Genomic DNA, 23,855 nt, shown 5'->3' on the forward strand with positions numbered 1-23,855 from the left:
TTTTTTTTTTCTGCAGAACTAATGAAGTTTAAGCTTTAGGATTCCCACCTGCATGAATTATTTTGTAAAATTTTCAAAAGAACTTTTGAGTACAATTGTTGGAGACCATGGTCTCTTTCCAACCCCACCCTCTCCTAGTTCTTGTTCCAGTGAGGTGGCATGAGGAGGGCCACAGCTTGGTACCTGGCTAAGGGGAAGTTGAGTTGGGAGATACATTGGACTGAAGTTCTCTTTAGTAGGTTTATTAATAGTTTGCAGTCACTTTCAACTCACCTAGACCGAAGCAATGCTATAGCCATCTCAGCGTTAAGAATGTGATTTTGGTGCCACACTTTGACAAAAGGTTGCACTGCTTATGAAATGATGGCAATAGACACCCCCTTATTTTCTTCGGGGTACAAGAATGTGACAGGAATGCTCAGAGGGCAATAGAGAGCCATGGATTCTCACTTCTGAGGAGAAACAAGATAACCAGTTCCCCAGATAAGCTACCATGTTGTAATAAAGAGCCACTGACCCTGGTCCTCACAAGACTTTAGACCTAGGGGAACTTCAGGCTGCTGTGTGCACTCTTTCAATAAAACCCCCTCAGTGAAAGCAACATATTGACAACTGCAGGCTATAAGATTAGTATATGTAATATTCTTGTTGTAGCATATATTGAGAATTTATTCTTTTACATTGAAATACCTGAGTGTTTCAGAAATTCTCCTAGTACTAAGGGGTATAAAGTGATAACTAAGTCTTTTATTCTGATCTTTAGTCCACAGAATTCCCTTCCTACTTTTTTTTTTTTTTTTTTGCTGTATTCTCCCAGTGATGGCCTACATATTTCTATAGAGCTCTTAGTTTCATAAAAATGGTAGCTTACAATACACATTGTGATGTGCCTTTTTCAGATATTCAGATTTTAATGATTTTGTCACCAGCTAATCCTGCCCAAATTTTCCTGTCTTAGAAGAGTGACTTTGTTAAGTGTTTTATAAAACATACAGAGGCCATAATTGGTAACAGAGTTTGCCCAAGTGTTGAATTGGTCCAGTTGTTAGGCATCTTGGACAGGAAAGTAAACACCACAATTGTAAAAGTAGTCTTATTGCAGCTTAGGAGAACAAGGGAGTTTGCTTCTCAAACATAAAACAGAGGCAAATGAAACACATTAAGAATTTTCTTCCCCTTGTGAAACACTGCATCAGTAGAAATATTCTGGTAAGTAAAAACTATGCTGTGAGTTTCCACATCCTAGTTTGAGACATGTAATAATAGAAAGTTAGTTTTTCAGGTTAGGCTTAGATTTTGCTTTTTGGTTTTTTTTTCCTTCCTCCTTCCCTCTCTTCTTTCCATCTTTGCCTCCTTCTTTCTGGTTTAGTAGCATATAAAATGGCTGTGGTATTTTCCTAATTACTCTGATTTAGGTGATCTTTATAATGTATCTTTTAAATCCTTATGTTCTACTTTAAGACAAAGTATTTCAGTTCGAGGTGCACACCATATGGGCTTGTTACAAACAGCTTTTCCTGACATAGTCTCAAGTAGTTCAGAGAGGGACGAGTAAGTTTGCTTTATACAACAGGGCTCTCATGCACATGTATAGTGTATGTTTTAGTTCCAATTTAATTGCTGCTCTGGAATAAGATAGCCAGGAGGAAAATATTTAAAATTTGTTCTTCTTAGAGGTAGTAGAAACTTAGTTTACCAATTGTATCAGTTTTCTATTGCTGTGCAAAAAATTACTACAAACTTCGCTGCTTAGAACACAAATATACCCTCTCACAGTCCACATGTCAGGAGTCTGGCATATGTTAGCTGGATTTTCTACTAAAGTTCTTACAAGGGTGGAAATCAGCCTGCTGCATTATCATCTAGAGGCTTGACTAAAGAAGGACTGTTTCCAAGATCATTCAGGTAGCCAGAAGAACTCAGTTCCTTGTGGTCATAGGACAGAAGTCTCCATTTTCTTGCCAGCTATTGGTTGGGGACCACTCAACCCTCCTAGATGCCATTCTCATGTGCTTACCACATGGTCCCCTCCATACACTGGGATGATCCACAGGTATAGCACACTTTCACCCTTTTAATCCCTATCTTCTCTAAGAGCCCCAAATCTTTTAAAGACACACCTGTTTAGGTCAGGCCCACCAAGGGTAATCTCCCTTCTGATGAACTGAAAGTAAATTGATTTGGGATCTGATTACATCTGCAAAATCCCTTAACCTTTTTCAAATATTAAGTAGCCTAATTACAGGAGTGACATTGGTCATATTCAGTATTACTTTCAAGGGGAGGAGAGAAACAGAACATATGCCTCAAGTGGAAGAAATCTTGGCATTTTTTCCTGCCATGGAATTTTCCTGCCATGTCACTTTTAACCATTTATTGCTTCAAGGCCCCTACTTCACCACTTGAGCACCTTGCTGTCAAGGAATGAAATGTCTAGCACATGACCATGAGACTTCTAATGGTAACATTTGGTAGAACTCGAAGGAAAGAAATTTGAGCTACCATGTTGAACAGAATAAAGGCATTAGCAGATGAAAGGTCTTCAAGTCATATTCTTTTTTGTATCAGAAGTCCTCCATCTAGCAGATTGTCTTACTTGTGGTCTTACGATCCTCTGCATGATCCATACCTTTCTTATTTCTTTTTTTAAATTGTATAACTGTTCTTTCTCACTGATCTCAATTTCTTGTCCTTTTTGTAAACCTTTCCTTTTAGATTTATTTCAGCCTTCTTCCGTTCCTTCCTTCTTATCGTCCTGGTTATCCCTAACTCATATTATTCCTAGTAATGTTGCCTTCATTCTCACCTTTACTCAGTACCTGCTGGAAGCCCTTCCTCCCACCTTCTGCTTCAGGTGCTTTGTGGGGAATGTGTGTGCATTGCTGCTATCATGAACTTGATCTCGGTCTGAACACGTGTGAAGGGGAGAGCCAGTGACTGAAGGGTGAGGAATGTAAGTCATTGAATTTGCTTTTGTTGACTTAAGGCTGTACAGATATGGTCTAATTTTTGGTAAAATTTGTATAAAACTTTTTTTTAAAAAAATAACCAGCACGACTCTATCCTATTGGATGTAGAAAACCACTATTGATTTCAGAATAGTAAGTTGATCCCCTTTGGAAAGTTGTACCTGTGAAGATACTTTTGTATGTAAAGCACAGGAAAAAAAAATCAAGTAAGATTTTCACTTCATTTAGCTGAATAGGCCCCGAGGACAGCACAGGGAGCTGAATTCACCCTTCTTTTGGCTCATGTGTGGTCCATGTTGGTTCCATTATCAGACAATTCCCTCACCAAAATATGGCTATGAGGGCATTGATTCCCAGTGAAAAAAAATCCCAGAAATTCTTCTGGGCCAATACGTTTTTGGTACTTCTTTTTATAACTGTGAAATAAAAGATACTTAAATGTACCTGTAAATACTTTTGGATTTAAGGTTACTTGAGTGCAGAGTGCTCTTCTCCTATTGTGCTGATTAAATGCAATGATGTGGGTTAAGCTCTTTACACAGCACTTGGCAGACAGAACTCTTTATAAATGTCAGCTATAATCATTAGCACTGAACCTGAAATATAATATACTCTCAGAAACATTGGTTGCCTCCATTTGTACTCTGTTTACTCTTTCCTTTGGCTATAGCTTTTAGTTTTATTTGATTAGTTAATTCTATTCAGGGACTGACCAAGGTTTTATGGAATCTAAAGCTCATACAATTTTGAGGGACTTTTAAGAGGAAAATACATCACTGTTCATAAAAATTAGATACAAATACAATATTTCACTATAAATTACAATAAACTACAAATATATAAATGATAGTAAATCTTGTTGTATCACAAGTCTAGAAAATTAATTTTAATATGTTAAATGACTTGTTTTCCCTTTTTTGGTTGTGTCATCTTACCTCAGCAGTTTTACAATGTTTTCAATGGAGAGAATAGAAAGATGTTGTATTCTTTCCTTAGAATCATGGGTCAAAAAATCTATAAAGAACTTATCAAACTCAACCCTCAAAAACCAAATGAACCAGTGAAGAAATGGGCAAAAGACATGAACAAACACTTTTCCAAAGAAGACATCCAGATGGCTAACAGACACATGAAAAGATGCTTAACGTCACTCATCATCAGGGAAATACAAATCAAAACCACAATAAGATACCATCTCACACCTGTCAGAATGGCTAAAACTCAACTCAGGAGACAACAGATGTTGGTGAGGATGCAGACAAAGGGGAACCATTTTGCACTGCTGGACGGAAAGCAAACTGGTGCAGCCACTCTGGAAAACAGTATGGAGTTTCCTCAAAAAGTTAAAAATAGAATTACCCTACTACCCAGCAATTGCACTATTAGGTATTTATCCAAAGGATACAAAAGTGCTGATCCTCAGGGGCACATGCATCCCAATGTTTATAGAAGCACTATCAACAATAGCCAAATTATGGAAAGAACCGAAATGTCCATAGACTGATGAATGGACAAAGTAGATGTGATATGTACACACACACACACACACACACACACACACACACACACACATCCACACACACACAATGGAATACCACTTGGTCGTCAAAAAGAATGAAATGTTGCCATTTGCAACCATATGGATGGAACTAGAGTGTATTAATCTAAGCAAAATAAGTCAGGTAGAGAAAGACAAATATCATATGATTTCACTCATATGTGGAATTGAAGAAACACAGCAGATGAACCTACGGGAAGGGAAGCAAAAATAAAATAAAAACAGAGAGGGAGCCAAACCATAAAAGACTCTTAAATACAGAGAACAAATGGGGAGTTGCTGGTGAGGTGTTGGGTAGGGGGATGGGCTAAATGGATGACAGGTATTAAGGAAGGTGCTTGTTGGAATGAGCACTGGGTGTTATATGTAAGTGATAAATCACTAAATTCTACTCCTGAAACCATTATTTTACTATATGTTAACTTAGATTTAAATCAAAAAATAAAATAAAATAAATAAATGTATTTAAGGAAGAACTTATGTAGATTTGTGTATAAAATGCTATTGCTTACAAAATTGAAAATTATAACTGCAGTCTTAAAAAAATACAAAATTGTTTTAAAACAAAAAAGAAAAGTATTCTTTATTCTATCATTAATTCTTTCTAATGACAATATTTGATTGGGTGTATTTGCATGCATCTTATATGGGGAGACCACAAAGGGAAAATTTTTTACAGGATAAGTCATCTCAAGGCAGTTATTCTACCTCCCTATGGTTGATTACATGGGTAGTTTCATTGAATCATGCAGTTATCTTGGCCAATCAATTATGGCTAGGGAAGAAGTTTTGGATTTACTTGATATACCCAGTATAATCCATAGCAATGTAGGTAGTAAGGGTTCAGCTTGGGTTACTCACTCTCAAAGATTAACAGATAGATTCCTAAGGATTTGTAACTTTTATTTGAAATCTGAGTAAAATAACAGGCTATTGATTTCTGTAAAAATGATAACAAAATACTGATGAGGACAAGGCTAGGAAGAGAGTACAGCCCACCACTAAGTAAGTCTGTACCCTTTGGGCGGGAGATCATCATTCAATTACCCATAGTTAACTGTTCTAATGTCCAGCCCATCTCTTCCATCACAGGCATGAGGCTATCATAAAAAATTTACTAATAACCTGTTGAAATATAGTTTATAATATGCCTTCCTCTATCTACCAATTTAGTAATACTGTCAAAGGGCAAACAATGATGTTAGTCTACAGGGACTTGTTCTTCATGGAGCCATTCTAATTCTGGTCTTCTCTGCTTCCTTTTCTAAGTGTTCATGCACTGTTTTAAAAATTATTTCTTCAGGGTTTTTGTCAAGCTCTATGATCTATAATCTAATAAATCTACCTTCTTCCCCTTCTGAAAATTGGAGCAACATTTTCCATTCTTTAGTCTCCTGGCATCTCTCCTGTTTTCCATGGTTTCCTGATGATTACCCACAGTGGTTCAGTAATTATAGCCATACGTTCTCTGTGTTCCCTGAAATGTAGTTTAGCCAGGCCAAGAGATTTGAAATCATCACAGCAGTTAGGATCCCTCTCATTATCTTTATTGCTTCCTGGGTTTCAGATCCTGCTAATATTTACTCCCCATTTTTCCTAGTCCCGTGACTGGGCGGATAGAATCTCATGGGTTTCTTAGTAGATGCTAAAGACCCCATCTAGTTCCAGGTCTTTGGAAGGACCTGTACCTAAGATGCAGAATCAAATGCTTATTCTGAGGTGTGACTGATAAACATTTAATATTTTATACTCCTAGAAGTGTCTTACAATCGTGATGCTTTACTTCTGGGAACTACCATATAATCTGGTAATTTCATTCTGGTTATTTATCTGAAGGAAATGAAAATACTAACTCAAAAAGATATCTGCATCCCCATATTCATTACAGTATTATTTAACAATAGCCAAAATATAGAAACAACCTAAGTGTCTATTGATGGATGAATGGAAAAAGGAAATAGGTTATTGGGGCACCTGGGGGGCTCAGTCAGTTGAGTGACCGACTTCGGCTCAGGTCATGATCTCACGGTTTGTGAGTTCGAGCCCCGTGTCGGGCTCTGTGCTGACAGCTCAGAGCCTGGAGGCTGCTTCTGATTCTGTGTCCCCCTCTTTCTTTTCCCCTCCCCCACTCATGCTGTTTCTGTCTCAGAAATAAACATTAAAAAAATTTAAAAAAAAAGAAAATAAGTTATATACAGTGGAATATTATTCAGCCATAAGAAACAATGAAATCCTGCTATTCTGTGAAAACATGGATGGACCTTGAGAGCATTATGCAAAATGAAAGAAGTCAGAGAAAGACACATACCATATGATCTCACTCCTATATGTAAACTAATCAAAACAATAAAAAAGTCAAATTCATAAGTGCAGAAAACAGACTGGTGATTGCCAGAGGTAGAGGTAGGGTGGAGGACTAGGTGAAATGGGTGAGGAAGTCACAAGGTACAAACTTCCAGTGGTAAGTCAGGGGGATGTAATGTATAGTATGGTGACTCTAGTTAATGATACTGTATTGTGTATTTGAAAGTTACTTGGAGAGTGTATCTCAGAAGTTATCACAAGAAAAAAAGTAACTATACGTGGTGATGGTTGTTAACTAGGCTTACTGTGATGATCATTTCACAATATACTTACTATACTGAGTCCTTATGTTGGACACCTGAAACTTTTAAGCTCCATGTTCATTACATTTCAATTTAAAAAGTTCTTTTCTTAATGAAAAGGACCTGGGCTGTTTTCATTTGCATGTTTTTCATTTTGTGTTTAATTCCCCTTCAGCTAAATAGTTATAATGGTTAGTAAGGATTCAATATCTTACTCCACAATCAAGTAATATTAAAAGAAACATAACAGCATAGTCTAATTGGAATGAGAAATTTAAATCTTCAAAGGAATATGAAGGTGAGGAAAGAGTCTCTAGTTCCTGTATTTAAACTAGCACAACCAGCAAGCCTCTGATGCTGTTTTTCTGTTAACTTTGCTGACACAGAACCTGATGAGTTTCCACAAAGAAATCTAATAAAAAGTGTCCTGGATACAAACACTGCTTTAAGAACACAACTCTTTCTATTCCCCAAGTCTAGCACAGTGTCTCACACATATCAGCCACATAAAAACATCTGCTGAATTTACAAATCACATAGGAATGGGAATAAACTCTTGGACCCTGAAAACCATTACAATTGTTTCACAGGCAGTGAGGGTTCAAGGAAAGAGAAAATAACTTAGAACTAAACATTTATTGAGAGGACTATAATGTCTTCAAATGAAAATAAGTTGCAATGAGAATAATACTTGAGTTTTTATTGGCATTTTAAGGGAGACAATCCAGAGCCAATTTTTTTTTCCTGCCAGTGTTCTTTAAAAAAAGGTGGGGTGGGGTGGGTGTAGAGGGAAAAATTTAGGTAGGTAGAAGGTCAAAATACTATCTTCATCACTACTGGAAAGGGGCTTCAATGTTGGTAAGAGACCCTACTATTAGGGTATTTTATTCTTACATTTCCCAGTTGAGTTCAGATGAGACCATACAAGAATCTTAAGTCACAAGCAGCCCTCAAAACTGCTGGTCTCCCCAGTCGGAGGCTTGCTCCTGTGAACTCAAAGGAGACTCCAAATGGGGACTTCCTTGTGCCCATTCTCAGAAGGAAAGGGAAGAGAGGAACTTGCTATGTTTGCCTGCCTCTGTTTATGTTTTCAAATTTTTATTTAAATTCTAGTTAGCTAACAAATAGTGTAATACTGGTTTCAGGAGCAGAATTCAGTGATTCATCAGTTACATGTGACACTCAGCTCTTATCCCAACAAGTGCCCATTTAGCCCATCCCCTGCCCAACTCCCCACCAGTAACCCTCAGTTTGTTCTCTGTGGGGAAATACTGTACCTTGATAACAAACTCCACTTGCCCCCCAGACCCTGTGCCTCTTAAATACACAAGTTGATGATTACTATCTGATTGTTTTCTCCACGTCCACGTGTGTAAGATCTTGTTTTCTTCACATTCACCACGTGGGTAATATCTTATGAGCTCAATAATTACAGAGACTAAACCCCCATTCAGGGCTCTTGTCTCCTCCTGGACATTAGCCTCTCTCATATTCCATTCTGCATCTGCTCTCTTGTTGGACAAGAGAGAACTCCAGATTCATAGTCTGTGACAGTTCTCTATAGTTAAGAGTCTGATACAGTTTGCTTCTCTCTCTTTTTCCCTCCCCTTCCCCTATATTCATCTTTTCTGTTTCTTAAATTTCACATATGAGTGAAATCACATGGTATTTGTCTTTCTCTGACTTATTTAACTTAGCATAATACACTCTAGCTCCATCCATGTCGTTGCAAATGGCAACAGGTCATTCTTTTTTTGTTTTGTTTTGTTTCAGTTTTTGGTTTTTGGAGGGGCCAACACGGTGAAGTAAGGGGATCTGAAATTTCCTCGCCTCTCAAAGCAGTGTTGAAGGTAAAGGACTTTGAACTTCAAGAGTTTGGGAGGCAAAGGGACAGTCAATTCCAGGGACCCACCAGAACAACCTGACGGGCCATAGACGTGTGAATGCGAACTGGGAGAGAGAAAACAAGTGGAGGGGAGGGATTCCCTTTTGCAGAGAGACAAAGGGAAGAGAAAGAGAAGCTGGGGAAGCATAGGACTGTATCTGGACAAGAGAAAAACCACGGACCAGAACTGAAAAAGATCCAATCTCTAACTGGGGTGCTTTCTCCGGGCTAGGGCTAGCTGCTGGAATCACACACCTGGGGAAGGAAGAAAGCCAGGCCTGGGCTCGGTGGCTAGGCCAGGGGTGCAGTTGACAGTAGGTGAAAGGGATCCCCTCTCTGGAGTGCTGCGGGACAGGACTAAGCCTGCTGCACCCACCAGCCGGGGACCACATATCAGGCGGTGCAGAGCAGTGTTTCCCCAGTATGGGGGTGCACAGAGCAGGAGTTTGAATCCCAGCCAAGCATCAGGGCACGGGTGTCAGCGGAGGAGGACAAACCGCCTTGTTTGTGCCCACAGCACAGTGAGGACGGCTTGAACAAAGTGGTTTGGGACACCTGGTCTGTGGAGGAGAGACTGGAGTATTGCCATTTTTCTCCCCGCCACCAACAAGGTGGGGCTTCAGGGATTGGACAGCGGGGCCCACAGTGGAGGCAGGACCTGCTTACACCAAACCATGACCCTTGGAGCCTGGTAACTGCATATCTATCAGAGCGGGACTGATGCTGAAGAACCAGATGGCCCCTCCTCCAGACCTGAGCTGCTGCACTGCCTGGTTTAATTCTCGGAAAGTTCTTAATATATAGACACATTTTTCCTTCCTTTTCTCCTTATCTCTTCCCTCCTGTAGTCTGGTTACTCTGGTTGTTGCTTTGTTTAAGCAGACATATTTAATGCATTCTCTTGAGACATGTACTACGCCTCCTTCCTTATTCTCCTTTCTCTCTCTCTGGATTAATCCGAATAGTTTCTCTACCTGGTCAATGATATTTTCTTTTCTTTTTTCCTGCCTCCTTTATTTTCCTTTCACTCTCTCTGGATTAAGCCATATAGTTTCTCTGTCTGGTCAATTTCTACTTTTTCTTTTCACTATCCCTGTCATTTCTCTCTTTGTATGGGATAAGGCCTCTTCCATCAGCACTGCTTCCACCCTGTTTACTTGTAGCTGGTGTTTCTGGGTTTTTGTTTTTGGGGTTTATTTATTGTTTGTGTATTTGAGTGTTTTTGTTTTCTATTTGTTTTTTTTTGTTTGTTTGTTTTCCTTTCCAGGGCTACTTCAATGAACAAATCAAAGCTCACCTAGTGGAGAGTCCAAAACATCACTGTAGCAGGGAGATAAAGTAACCAGAGTCACAACAACAGAGGGAAAGTAACACTCTCCAAAAAACACCTCCTGAAGGTCCAGGCCCTGGATAGTGTATGATCCCTGCTAAATATAGCAGTGCTCCCAGGTGCAGGACATATAACAAGCTTTTAAAAGTCATAAGGGAAAGAAAACTAGCCCAAATGGTGAAACAGAAGAATTTTCCTCAAGAGAAATTTCAGGAAGAAGGAACAGCTAAAGAATTGATCAAAATACATGTAAGCAACATAACTGAACAAGAATTTAGAATAATAGCCATAAAATTAATCTCTGGGCTTGATAAAAGCATAGAAAACAGCAGAGAATCTATTGCTGCAAAGATCAAAGGACTAAAAAATAGTCATGATGAACTAAAATGCTATAAATGAGGTGCAAATAAACTAGAGGCAGTGGCAGTGAGAATTGAAGAGGCAGAGGGGAGACTAGGTGAAATAGAAGATAAAATTATGGAAAAAGATGAAGCTGAGAAAAAGATTAAAAAATTCTGGATTACAAGGGGACAATTAGAGAACTAAGTGATTCAATTAAACGGAACAATATTCATATCATAGGAATTCCAGAAGAAGAAGAGAGAGAAAGGGACCAAAGTGTGCTTGAACAAATCATAGCTGAGAACTTCCCCAATCTGGGGAGGGAAACAGGCATTGAAATCCAAGAGGCACAGAGAACTCCCTTCGCACGTAACTTGAATCAATCTTCTGCACGACATATTATAGTGAAACTGGAAAAATACAAAGATAAAGAGAGAATGTTGAAAGAAGATAGGGATAAACAGGCCTTAACCTACAAGGGTAGACAATTAGGGGTAGTAGCAGACCTATCTACTGAAACTTGGCAGGCCAGAAAGGAATGGCAGGAAATTTGCAATGGGCTGAATAGGAAAAATATGCAGCCAAGAATTCTTTGTCCAGCAAGTCTGTCATTCAGAATAGAAGAAGAGATAAAGGTTTTCCCAAACAAACAAAAACTGAAGGAATTCACCACCACTAAATCAGCCCTATGAGAGATCCTAAGGGGGGCTCTGTGAGTGAAATGTTGCAAGGACCACAAAAGACCAGAGACATCACTACAAGCATGAAACCTACAGATAACACAATGACTGTAAACCCATATCTTTCAATAATAACACTGAATGTAAATAGAGTAAATGCTCCAACCAAAAGACATAGGGTATCAGAATGGATAAAAAAACAAGACCCATCTATTTGCTGTCTACAAGAGACTCATTTTAGACCTGAGGACACCTTCAGATTGAAAGTGAGGGGATGGAGAACTATCTATCATGCTACTGGAAGTCAAAAGAAAGCTGGAGTAGCTATACTTATATCAGACAAACTAGACTTTAAATTAAAGGCTGTAACAAGAGATGAAGCAGGGCATTATATAATAATTACAAGGTCTATCTATCTATCAGGGAGAGCTAACAATTATAAATGTCTATGCACCCAGTTCGGGGGTACCCAAATATATAAAACAATTAATCACAAATATAAGCAACCTTATTGATATGAATGTGGTAATTGCAGGGACTTTAATACCCCATTACAACAATGGATAGATCATGCAGACACAGGATCAATAAAGAAACAAGGACTCTGAATGATACATTGGATCAGATGGACTTGACAGATATGTTTAGAACCCTGCATCCCAAAGCAACAGAATATACTTTCTTCTCAAGTGCACCCATTCTCCAAGATAGATCACATACTGGGTCACAAAACAGCCCTCATTAAATACAAAAGAACTGAGATCATACCATGCACACTTTCAGATCACAAAGCTATGAAACTTGAAATCAATCACAGGAAAAAGTATGGAAAACCTCCAAAAGCATGGAGGTTAAAGAACATTCTACTAAAGAATGAATGGGTCAACCAGGCAGTTAGAGAAGAAATTTAAAAGTATACAGAAAAAATTAAAATGAAAACACAACAATCCAAACCCTTTGAGATGCAACAAAGTAGTCCTAAGAGGAAAATACACTGCACTCCAGGCCTATCTTAAGAAACAAGAAAAATCCCCAATACAAAATCTAACAGCACATCTAAAGGAACTAAAATCAGAACAACAGACACCCCAAACCCAGCAGAAGAAAAGAAATAATAAAGATCAGAGCAGAAATAAACAATATAGAATCAAAAAAAAAAAAAACAACAACAGTAGAACAGATCTATGAAACTGAGAGTTGGTTTTTTGAAAAAATAAACAAAATTGATAAATCCCTAGCCAGACTCCACAAAAAGAAAAGAGAGAGGACCCCAATAGATAAAATCATGAATGAAAATAGACTTATCACAACCAATCCCTCAGAAATACAAGCAATTATCAAAGAATACTATGAAAAATTATATGCCACCAAACTGGACAACCAGGAAGAAATGGACAAATTTCTAGACACCCACACACTACCAAAACTCAAACAGGAAGAAATAGAAAACTTGAACAGGCCCATAACCAACGAAGAAATTGAATCAGTTATCAAAAATCTCCCAACAAATAAGAGTCCAGGACTAGATGGCTTCCCTGGGGAATTCTACCAGACATTTAAAGCAGAGTTAATACCTATCCTTCTCAAGCTGTTAAAAAAAATTGAAATGGAGGGAAAACTCCCAGACTTATTCTATGAAGCCAGCATTATCTTGATTCATAAACCAAACAGAGATCCCACAAAAAATAAAAATTACAGGCCAATATCCTTGATGAACATATGCAAAAATGCTCAACAAGATACTAGCAAATTGAATTCAACAGCATATAAAAAGAATTATTCACCGTGATCAAGTGGGATTCATTCCTGGGCTGTAGGGCTGGTTCAATATTCACAAATCACTCAATGTGATACATCACATTAATAAAAGAAAGGATAAGAACCATATGATCCTGTTAATAGATGCAAAAAAAAAAGAATTTGACAATATACAACATCCTGTCTTAATAAAAACTCTCAAGAAAGTCAGAATAGAAGGAACATACCTTAACATCATAAAAGCCATATATGAAAAGTCCACAGCTATTATCATCCTCATAGGGAAAAACTGAGAGCTTTCCCCCTGAGATCAGGAACATAGCAGGGATGTCCACTCTCACCACTATTGTTTAACATAGTGTTGGAAGTCCTAGCATCAGCAATCAGACAACAAAATGAAATAAAGTCATCCAAAAAAAGAAGTCAAACTTTCTCTTTTTGCAGACGATATAATACTCTTCATGGAAAACCTGAAAGACTCCACCAAAAGCATGCTAGAACTGATACATGAATTCAGCAAAGTCAAGGTACAAAATTAATGTACAGAAATCTGTTGCATTTTTATACACTCACAATGCAGCAACCTAAAGAGAAATAAAGAAACTGATCCCATTCACAATTGCACCAAGAACCATAAAATACCTAGGAATAAACCTAACCAAAGATGTAAAAGATCTGTATGGTGAAAACTGTAGAAAGTTTATGAAGGAAATTGAAGAAGACACAAAGAATGGAAAAACGGTCCATAGTCATGCACTGAAAGAACAAATATTGTTAAAATGTCAATACTACCCAAAGCAATCTACACATTCGATGTAATTCCTATCAAAATAACACCAGGATTCTCCACAGAGCTAGAACACAAAAATCCTAAAATTTGTATGGAACCACAAGAGACCCCGAATAGTCAAAGCAATTCTGAAAAAGAAAACCAAAGCGGAGGCATCACAATTCTGGACTTCAAGCTGTAATCATCAAGACAGTATGGTCCTCGCACAAAAACAGACACATAGACCAATGGAATAGAATAGAGAACCCAGAATTGGACCCACAAAGGTATGACTATGTACTCTTTGACAAAGCAGGAAAGAGCATCCATGGAAAAAAGCACCATCCATGGTGCTGGGAGAACTGGACAGCAACATGCAGAAGAATGAAACTAGACCACTTTATTACACAATACACAAAAATAAACTCAAAATAGATGAAGGACTTCAATGTGAGACAGGAAGGCATCAAAACCCTAGAAGAGAAAACAGGCAACAATCTCTTTGACCTCAGCCACAGCAATTTCTTGCTCAACACATCTCCAAAGGCAAGGGAATTAAAAGCAAAAATGAACTATTGGGACCTCATCAAGATTAAAATCTTCTGCACTGCAAAGGAAAAAATCAACAAAACTAAAAGGCAACTGATGGAATGGGAAAATATATTTGCAAATGACATATCAGATAAAGGGTTAGTATCCAAAATCTACAAAGAACTTACCAAACTCAACACCCAAAACACAAATAATCCAGTGAAGAAATGGTCCGAAGACATGAATAGATACTTTTCCAAAGAAGACATCCAGATGGCCAACAGACACATGCAAAGATTCTCAATGTCACTCACCATCAGGGAAATACAAATCAGCACCACACTGAGGTACCACCTCACACCGGTCAGAGTGGCTAAAATTAACAACTCAGGAAAGGACAGATGCTGGAGAGGGTGTGGAGAAATGGGAACCCTCTTGCACTGTTGGTGGGAATGCAAACTGGTGTAGCCGCTCTGGGAAACTGTGGAGGTCCCTCAAACAATTAAAAATAGAACTACTCTATGACCCAGCAATAGTAATACTAGGAATTTATCCAAAGGATACAAAAGTGCTGATTTGTAGAGGCACATGTACCCCAATGTTTATAGCAGCACTTTTAACAATAGCCAAATTATGGAAAGAGCCTAAATGCCCATCAACTGATGAATGGATAAAGAAAATGTCGTTTATATACACAGTGGAATACTACTTGGAAATGAGAAAGAATAGAATCCTGCCATTTGCAGCAATGTGGATGGAACTGGAAGGTATTATGCTGAGTGAAATAAGTCAGTCAGAGAAGAACAGATATATATTTTCACTCATATGTGGATCTTGAGAAACTTAACAGAAGACCATGGGGTAAGGGAAGGGGGAAAAAGTTACAGAGAGGGAGGGAAGCAAACCACAAGAGACTCTTAAGTACAGAGAACAAACTGAGGGTTGATGAGGGAGTGGGGGAGAGGGGAAATGGATGATGGACATTGAGGAGGGCATTTGTTGGGATGAGCACTGGGTGTTGTATGTAAGCCAATTGTACTATAAATTATATTCATAATATAATATAATTATATTCATAATATTCATTAAAAATTTTAATGTTTGTTTATTTTTGAGAAAGAGAGAGAGCGAGAGAGAGACAGAATTCAAAGTAGGCTCCAGTTTCTGAGCTGTCAGGACAGAGCCCAATGCTGGGCTCAATCTCTGGAATGGCGACATCATGACCTGACCTGAAGTTGGACACTTAACTGATTGAACCACCCAGGCGCCCCAAGAGTTCATTCTTTTTCATATCTGAGTAATATTCCATCATATATATATATATATCTCACCTTTCCATATTTGGCTATTGTTGATAATGCTGCCATAAACATGGGGGTGCATGTGCCCCTTCAAATCAGTATTTTTGTATCCCTTGGGTAAATACCTAGTAGTGCAATTGCTGGGTTATAGGGCAGTTCTATTTTTATGTTTTTGAGGAAACTCCGTACTATTTTCCACAGTGGCTGTGCGAGTTTGCATTGCCACCAATGGCATCCAGGTTGGTGGAAATTTGTTGTACATACTTTTTTCTTGTTAAAATAATATACATTTAACTTAAAGATATTTCTGCACTTTCCTCACTTCCTATCCAGAGGCTACCATTTTTATATTTTTAGCTATTTTTCTTGGTACAAACCACCTATTTCCAAATAATATGCTTATATTTAATAATATATTTTGTCTTCATTAGTTCTAGACATCACCTACTAGATATCACCTACTGTTATTGCTTTTGTTAAAAAATGTTTCAGCTCTTTTAAGCAATGTCTCTTATTAATTCCCCAACTTCAGTCTTCTAATATAATTATAGCAGAAGTTTGGTTAAATTGAAACCACATTTTACATTATTTTTACTTTGTAAGAATCGTCTGCTATGCCAAATGATGGTCTGTGATTATCATTTGTTTTTTTCCTGGAGTACATAAGTGTCTGTTTTCTAATTAGTTTTCTGTGTGTCTAATGCTATTTTTCCCTCAAATGTGCAAACAGATCTGTCAGATTTTATCAATATTTTCTGTGTTCTCAAATGCATCAGGGTTCTGCTTACCTTGGAGTACTTTCTGCGGGAGCTCTTTTCCTGCTTGAATTGCCCTCCTCGCTGTTGTAGTGTGACAGGTTTTCTTAATTTTCTCTCCTTATTACTTTCCTTCCCAGGGTTTCCTGTTTCTGTATCTCACATCTTCCTTCTTTTGGTATAGCAACCTCTAAAACTTCTTAAGAAAGAGTGCATGGAAGGTAGACATTTTGAATGTTTGTAAGTCCATATTTGACTTCCATGTTTGAATGACAGTTTGGTGGGGCAAAAATTCTAAATTGAACACCATTTCCATTGAGAATTCAAAAGGCATTGCTCTATATTTCCCCCTCCCTGTACATCTTTGTTTTGTTGCCAAAATGTCTAATGTTGTTTGATTTTTCATTCCTCTGTTCAATGAGCTGTTCTGTCTTTCTTAAAGTTTTAGGGATCTTCTCTTTTTTATATCTTGGGGTTCTAAAACGTCATCATGATGTGGTACAGTGTATTTCATCCATTATACTATGCATGAGGTAAACCCTTTCAATCTGGAGATGTTTAAACTTTGGTCCTGGAAAGTATCTTATTTCTGTAGATTTTTCTCTCCTTTGTTTTCTGTGTTCTCTCATTCAGGAACTCCTATTATTTCAGATGTTTGGCCTTCTGCATGGATCCTCTTTCTTGGCTTTTTAAAAAAAATTTTTTTAACGTTTATTGAGAGACAGAGAGACACAGAGCATGAGCAGGGGAGGGGGAAAGAGAGGGGAAAACACAGAATCTGAAGTAGGCTCCAGGCTCTGAGCTGTCAGCACACAGCTTGACGTGGGGCTCAAACTCACAAACTGTGAGATCATGACCTGAGCCGAAGTTGGTCACCTAACCAACCAGGCACTCTTCTTAGCTTTAAAAAAAAATCCATCTGTCTTTTCCAGTTTTCTGAGAGGTTTCCACAACTTGATTTTCCAAATCTCCTGTTGAATTTTTATATTAGTCATTCTATGGTTAATTATTTTAACGTTCTTACTTGGTTCCTTTTAAATAGCCTTTTGTTATTGCTTCATGATTGTAGTACATTCTTGGATTTTTTGGAAGATATTAGTGATAGATTTTTGGAAGTTTTCTTGTGATCCTTGCATATGCTCTGTTTTCTCTGGGCTCCATTTTCTGTTATTTGGACCTGTTTTTACATTAGAGACTTTTCTCAAAAAAAGCCATTACTTGACTCCCCACTCATATTTGGAAGGAGGCTCTGAGAAGCAAATGGAATCACTGTGTGTAGGTACAGTTTCTTGACGGGTAGACTTCACCATCAGATAATAAGGCAGTAAGGTGGCCTTCCCATTACAGGAAATTTGATGCATTTTCTCTTGAGCTGTTGAGATTCACATGAAGAATCCTATAATCCTCTGCCATGGGATTCTGAGAATTAAGGCAAGCCCATAGCTTGAACTGCTCAACTGGTCACCACCCCTGCGTATGGCTTTAGCCCTTGTTTCTGCTATGCCTTTGGCTTTCAAGTCCTAAGGCTCTGTGGGATTCTACAGGGCAGTTTGGCTCAATTCACATTTGTAGTCACTTCAGTAGTGCCCACACCTTAGCCTTCCCCACTTTGCTTCATTAAGTACCAGTTTACACCTATTCGTTGTTTATTTATTTATTCTAAGGATTTATTGACATCCCTTGTCTGTTGCTATCCCTTTTCTCACCTTTGCCTTTTTATTTGTACCTTTTCAGATTCTTTACTGTCAACTTAATAAGGCTTCTGGGGGGAAAATCACAAACTGATGTGGTGAATATATAATGTTTAATAGCAATAACCACGAATAGGGAGGAAGCGAAGGGTACAAGGTGCTGAATTATAACTGGGTAGAAATCTTTCATGCAGTAGTTAGCGTGTTACTGCCTTCTGGCCAAATCTGGCCTCTGGCCTGTCTTTGTATGGTCCATGAGCTAAGCCTGGGCTTTACATGTTTAAAGGGTCGTAAAACAAGACAAAACAAAACAAAACAAAGCAAAGCATATTTGATAGAGACCATATGTGGCCAACAAAGCCCAATTATCTGGCTCTTTACAGAAAAATCTTGCTAACCCTCCTCTAGTGCAGTTGTTCTCAACCTGAGGGCTTTAGAAACATACCTAGAACCAGGTTTTAATCTGGTTCATTAGCAAAAATCTCTGGGGATGAAATTCAGGAATGGAGTGATTCTAACATATAGCCAGACTGGCATGAAAAATCTCCCTACCAAAAAACAGCATCAGCCATCATACTAAAATATCACCACATCCACCAGCAGCAATAACTAAGATACTGGAAACTTCCAGAGACATATTTAGCTGATAGATTTCTATGCCCATTTTTTTTCTGTTTATTTCAGGCAATATTATATGTGCACATAAATTGTTTCTACAAGTCTTAGTATAAAAGCAGAAGTCCTCTGTGCCCTCTTTCCCATTTAGAGGAACAATCGCTTTAAATGTTTTGGGATGATTCTTTTCTCCGCATTTCTAAACAATATGTTTACTTTCCTGCTTTAGGATTTTTCAATTTTAGACACTTTCCATTAATTTCCCACCATGGGAAAAAAGGATGTAGCTCCCTTTTACACCCTCACCCTGTCACACATGCACAAGCTTCCTATCCCTTGCCCCATCTTTTTATAATTTAATAAGTTTTGTCAGAACAACATATGTTTTATTAAATGCATTCATGAGTATGTAAATACTATTCACAACTGAGCGATGTTATATCCAGGGATTATGTTCCAGCACAATTTTACACTTTTTCTGAGGTTGCTATTTCCTTTTTACCATGTTCTTTATTTCCCATATGCATATTCTTTTACTACCAAACTGTTTCCAGTTGTGTAGATCTCCTTTCAGTACAGACATCCTGTATTCTCTCTATCTCATGTCTGTGAAACGAAGTGCCTAATGGTCACCCTGGACTCTCCCTGTAACTTCCTCTGGGATTTCTTTTGCCACTGCATTGTGTGGAGTCTTCTGGTTTCTAGAGCCCGCATATTCCTTTTTCTTGGTTGAACACTTCATTTTGGGACACATCCTTCACTAGCTTTTTGAGAAAATGCATATGAGATCTCAGATACTTAGATGTCGTATGTCTGAAAATGTCCTTCCACTTGTACATTATCGATAGTCTGCTTGCAAATAGAATTCTAGGTTGAAATTTGTTGTCATATATATGTGAATATATATTTATATATATATTTAAAATTTATTTATTTATTTTGAGAGAGACAGAGAGACAGAAAGAGAGGGAGAGGAAATATCAAGCAGGTTTTTCCCTGTCAGAGCAGAGCCTGATGCAGGGCCGGAACTCACCAACCATGAGATCATGACCTGAGCTGAGGTCAGACACATAAACAACTGAGCCACCCAGGCGCCCTTCCTGTATATTTTGATGGCTTCCTTCCATTGTCATCCAGCTTTCAGTCTTGCTGTCATTATAACACAAGCAGTCATTCTAATTTCTTTTTTTGTAGCATGGTAGGTTGTATTTTCCAAAAATGGCTGAAGCCCATCTTTCATCTCCTATGCTCTTTGAGGATGGAAACTTTTCACTCTTCCATTGAGGTGTGTGTGCCTTTCCCTTGAATTGAAGTGACTAGTAATTTGCTTATAATCAATACACTGTAGTAGAAGTGATGCTGTGGGAACTTTGAGGCTAAGCAATGCAGCTTCTGCTCTGTTTGTGGGGGTACTTGTTTGTGGAATTCTGAGTTGCAGTGTGTGAAACTAACTATCCTAGACACCTTCTCTGAGGAAAACTAGGGTGAGTAGAGAAGCCACAAGGAGTGCTTCTGTCAACAGCTCTGGCTGAGGTTCCAGCTGACAACATCAAGCGTTAACTATGTTAGTGAACGTGACTTCAGATGATTCCATCCATCTGTTAGGTTATCTCTAGCTGTTGAGTCTTCCCAGCTGAAGTCACAGATGTTGTGGAAAAGAAACAAGCCATTTCTACTGTACCCTGTCCAATTTTTATGGCCCACAAAATCAAAGAGCAAAATAAATTTGTTTTAAGTCACTAAGTTTTGAAAGAACTTGTTGCATGACACTAGTAAGTAAAAGAGTATGTGACTTTTTGAAAAGTTTCTGGAAGCTTTTAGGGTTTAAAATATATTTTTTAAACATTTATTATTCTTTTTTTTTTTGAAAGAGAGTGGGGGAGGGGCAGACAGAGGGGGAGACAGAATCTGAAGCAGGATCCAGGCTCTGAGCTGTCAGCACAGAGCCCAACACAGGGCTGAAACCCATAGACCCTGAGATCATGACATGAGCTGCAGTCAGATGCTTAACCGACTGAGCCACCCAGGCACCCCTAGGATTTCATATTTGTTTTCAGTATCCTTAAATTTTATGATGGTCATTTTACTCATTACTGGGCATTAAGTGTTTACTTTCAGTTTGAAAAAAATCATGTCTTTCAGTTCTTAGAAATGTTCCTGAATTGTTTCAGCAGTGATACTTCTTCCTGGATTTTCTCTTTTTCTGATGCCCCTGTTATTTATGATAGCGCTCTTGGCCTAATCCTCTAATTTTCTCATTTTTTACTTTTTTTCTTTTATTTTCCCGCTCTTAATATTTCTATTCTAATTCCTGGGGTATTTCCTAAACTTTGTTTTCCCAATACTTACCATACTTTTAGTTTCCAAGACTTTTTTCCGCTGACATTCTATTCATTTAAAAAATGTATGTAGGGGACACCTGGGTGGCTCAGTCGGTTAAGCGTCTGACTTCAGTTCAGGTCATGATCTCATGGTCTGTGAGTTTGAGCTCCGCATCGGGCTCTGTGCTGACAGCTCAGAACCTGGAGCCTGCTTCAGATTCTGTGTCTCCCTCTCTCTCTGCCACTCCCCTGCTCACACTGTCTGTCTTTCTCTCAAAAATAAATAAACATTTAAAAAAATTTTTAAAATGTATGTAACTTATCTTCTTATGTCTACTAGGACATCAGTACCATTTTTTGTTTATTTGCTTCTTGTTTCTTCTTCTACATGAATAACCTCTGTTGCCTTTTATCTGTTTGCTTGTTTTGATCTCTTTTTGTGATGTTCGCTTTGATCTTTGGTTATTTTCTCATAGTTAAGAATGGGGCACTAAAAATAGGGAGGAGTGATTGACTGTGGACTTAATGCTTGATATCCTATGTGGATCATTTCATTGGGAAAATCTTTTTCTTGTGTAGTATCTAGTCAGATGCTAAAGGGGTGATTAGCCAACTTCCTGTCTGGGCAGAAAGGTCTAGCTTCAGCCTTCTAGGAGTTGAGTGTGGAGGAGAGTTGAGTGACATTTCTAGCTGGCTCTTTGCCTTCATTTGTGCCTACTAGCTCCTTGGAGAATAAACTACTAGCCTCTAGGGAAGAGGACAGTTGCTTAGCCACTGGAGAGGGAGAAGGTGACCTAGCATCTAATTTAAATAGACTTTCTTCCAATCCTTCAGTTTTTGCCCTATATTTTCCCTCCACATGTATCTGATGTCCTTCATCCCTGTGTTTTTATGGGTTGCAGTATGAATTTTATGATTTCCTTGTTTTTTCTCCTTAGCTTAAGATTTAGCTTTTAGGATTTAGTTTTGCTTCTGCTAAGTCAATTGCCATTATCCATCTTTTTGACAGTTTCCAAAATTTTGTGGCAGTCTTTTTCTTTCCTTTCCCCTTTGTCCTCAGATGCTATGCCTGTTTTAGACAGCTCTTTGATATGATCTTAGCGGAATCTAGGGAGATAGAGAAAGTTAATGCATGTACTCAATTTACTACCATTACTGTTAAACTAAAATGTGTACAGAGACAGAATCTCTGCAGTAAAAATTAGGATTTGTTAGCTAATCTAGATGTGTCTTAATGAATTCCTTTTCTTATAAGATTATTGCAATTTTTATGCTGTAGTTTCCTAATTTAGTTTTAAGAGGCATATTCAAATTAGAAACAGCTTCTGAGGAAAAATAATATTTACAATAAATATACATGTTGACTGTAAGAGAGACTGATTTAAGAAAACTCAAACTGTAAAATACTGGAAATCTGTGAATTGAGAAACTAGTAATTACATATAAAAATAAGAAGAATTTTTAGCGATAAAGGGAAGAGAGAAAATGACTTACAGTATGTCATTAGTTTGCCTTATAGTGTGACGACTGATGGTAAGAGAAAAATGAAAATACATGGAATTGTACAGAACTTTAAAGTTTTGCCTCTGGTGAAACAAAATCTTGTTCCATTTTAATTTCTTCATTAATATCTCAGATTTCATGAGTTTGACATTTTTCATCCTGAATTCCATCTGGTCAAACATTTGGGTTTAATTTCTATTTGCTATCAAGAAGTTGAAAATGATGACACGTTATCTTCTAAAGTGTTTTTTATAATCCTTAATTGAGAATTTGTTTTCAAGTGTTACTGTACATGTGCCAATATAAAAGAGCAAGTTCCAAGAGCTTTTTTGTATACAAAAAAGGGCATATGAGGTTTCCACACGCATCCTTTGGATACAGTGAGGAAAAACATCCAACTTGGCAAACTTAATTCTTAAAGGATTTAATTTCACAATGACCATTTCAAGTGTTCTTTTTTTGGGGGGTGTTTTGGGGAAGAGTGTGGGCCATATGGCTGCCAGTTAAATATTTAGATATATTAAGAGACCTGCTTTTTTTTTTTTTTTTTTTTTGCAAAGGAAGGTTTTGTTTTTCTTGTTTTTACATTTCTAAGGTCTTTCCCTGAGCCATTAACTCAGCTGATCTGACCATCTCTGACTTCACATGAGCAGCACCAAGTGCGACTGTGACCATGGACCCCTCTTTTCTGTGGGCATTCCATTTCCCAATCCATTCCTATTCTTGGTTTTTGACCTCTAGCCTGCTTTGCTCCCTATGATTCCACACTCACCCCTCAAATTTCAGGGCTGATGTCGCTCCCTTTGTGCTGACGCTTGGCTCTGCTCCTTGAAACAGATTTGCCTGAAACCCTCAGCTAACAGTCCTCCATGATTCAATCTGGTCCCTGAAACCCTGACTCACAATTGCCCACTTTGCCAGGTTATCAGGTTGGGCCTGGCTCTGCCATCTGAACTCAGACCACACTGACAACCAGAGATAAAGAGCAGGTTGTTGGTTTTCGGGATAATTTGTTGTGCACTGGATGAGTTCTTTTATTCCCTTAAGCACAAATATTAACGACATTTATGCATAATTATAAGCCCACAATCAACTCACTGGTACCTTATGATATTGTTTTCTTTGGAAAGGAGTTATTTTAATTTGACAAAATGTCAAGCAAAATTAACTAATTTTCAACTTTAAAATTATTAAGATATGGAAACCTCTTAGAACAGGGCCCCCTATACAAACACAACACA

This window comes from Puma concolor, chromosome C2 (assembly GCF_028749965.1).
Source record: "Puma concolor isolate L17-30 chromosome C2, mPumCon1.1.hap2, whole genome shotgun sequence".
NCBI lineage: Eukaryota > Metazoa > Chordata > Mammalia > Carnivora > Felidae > Puma > Puma concolor.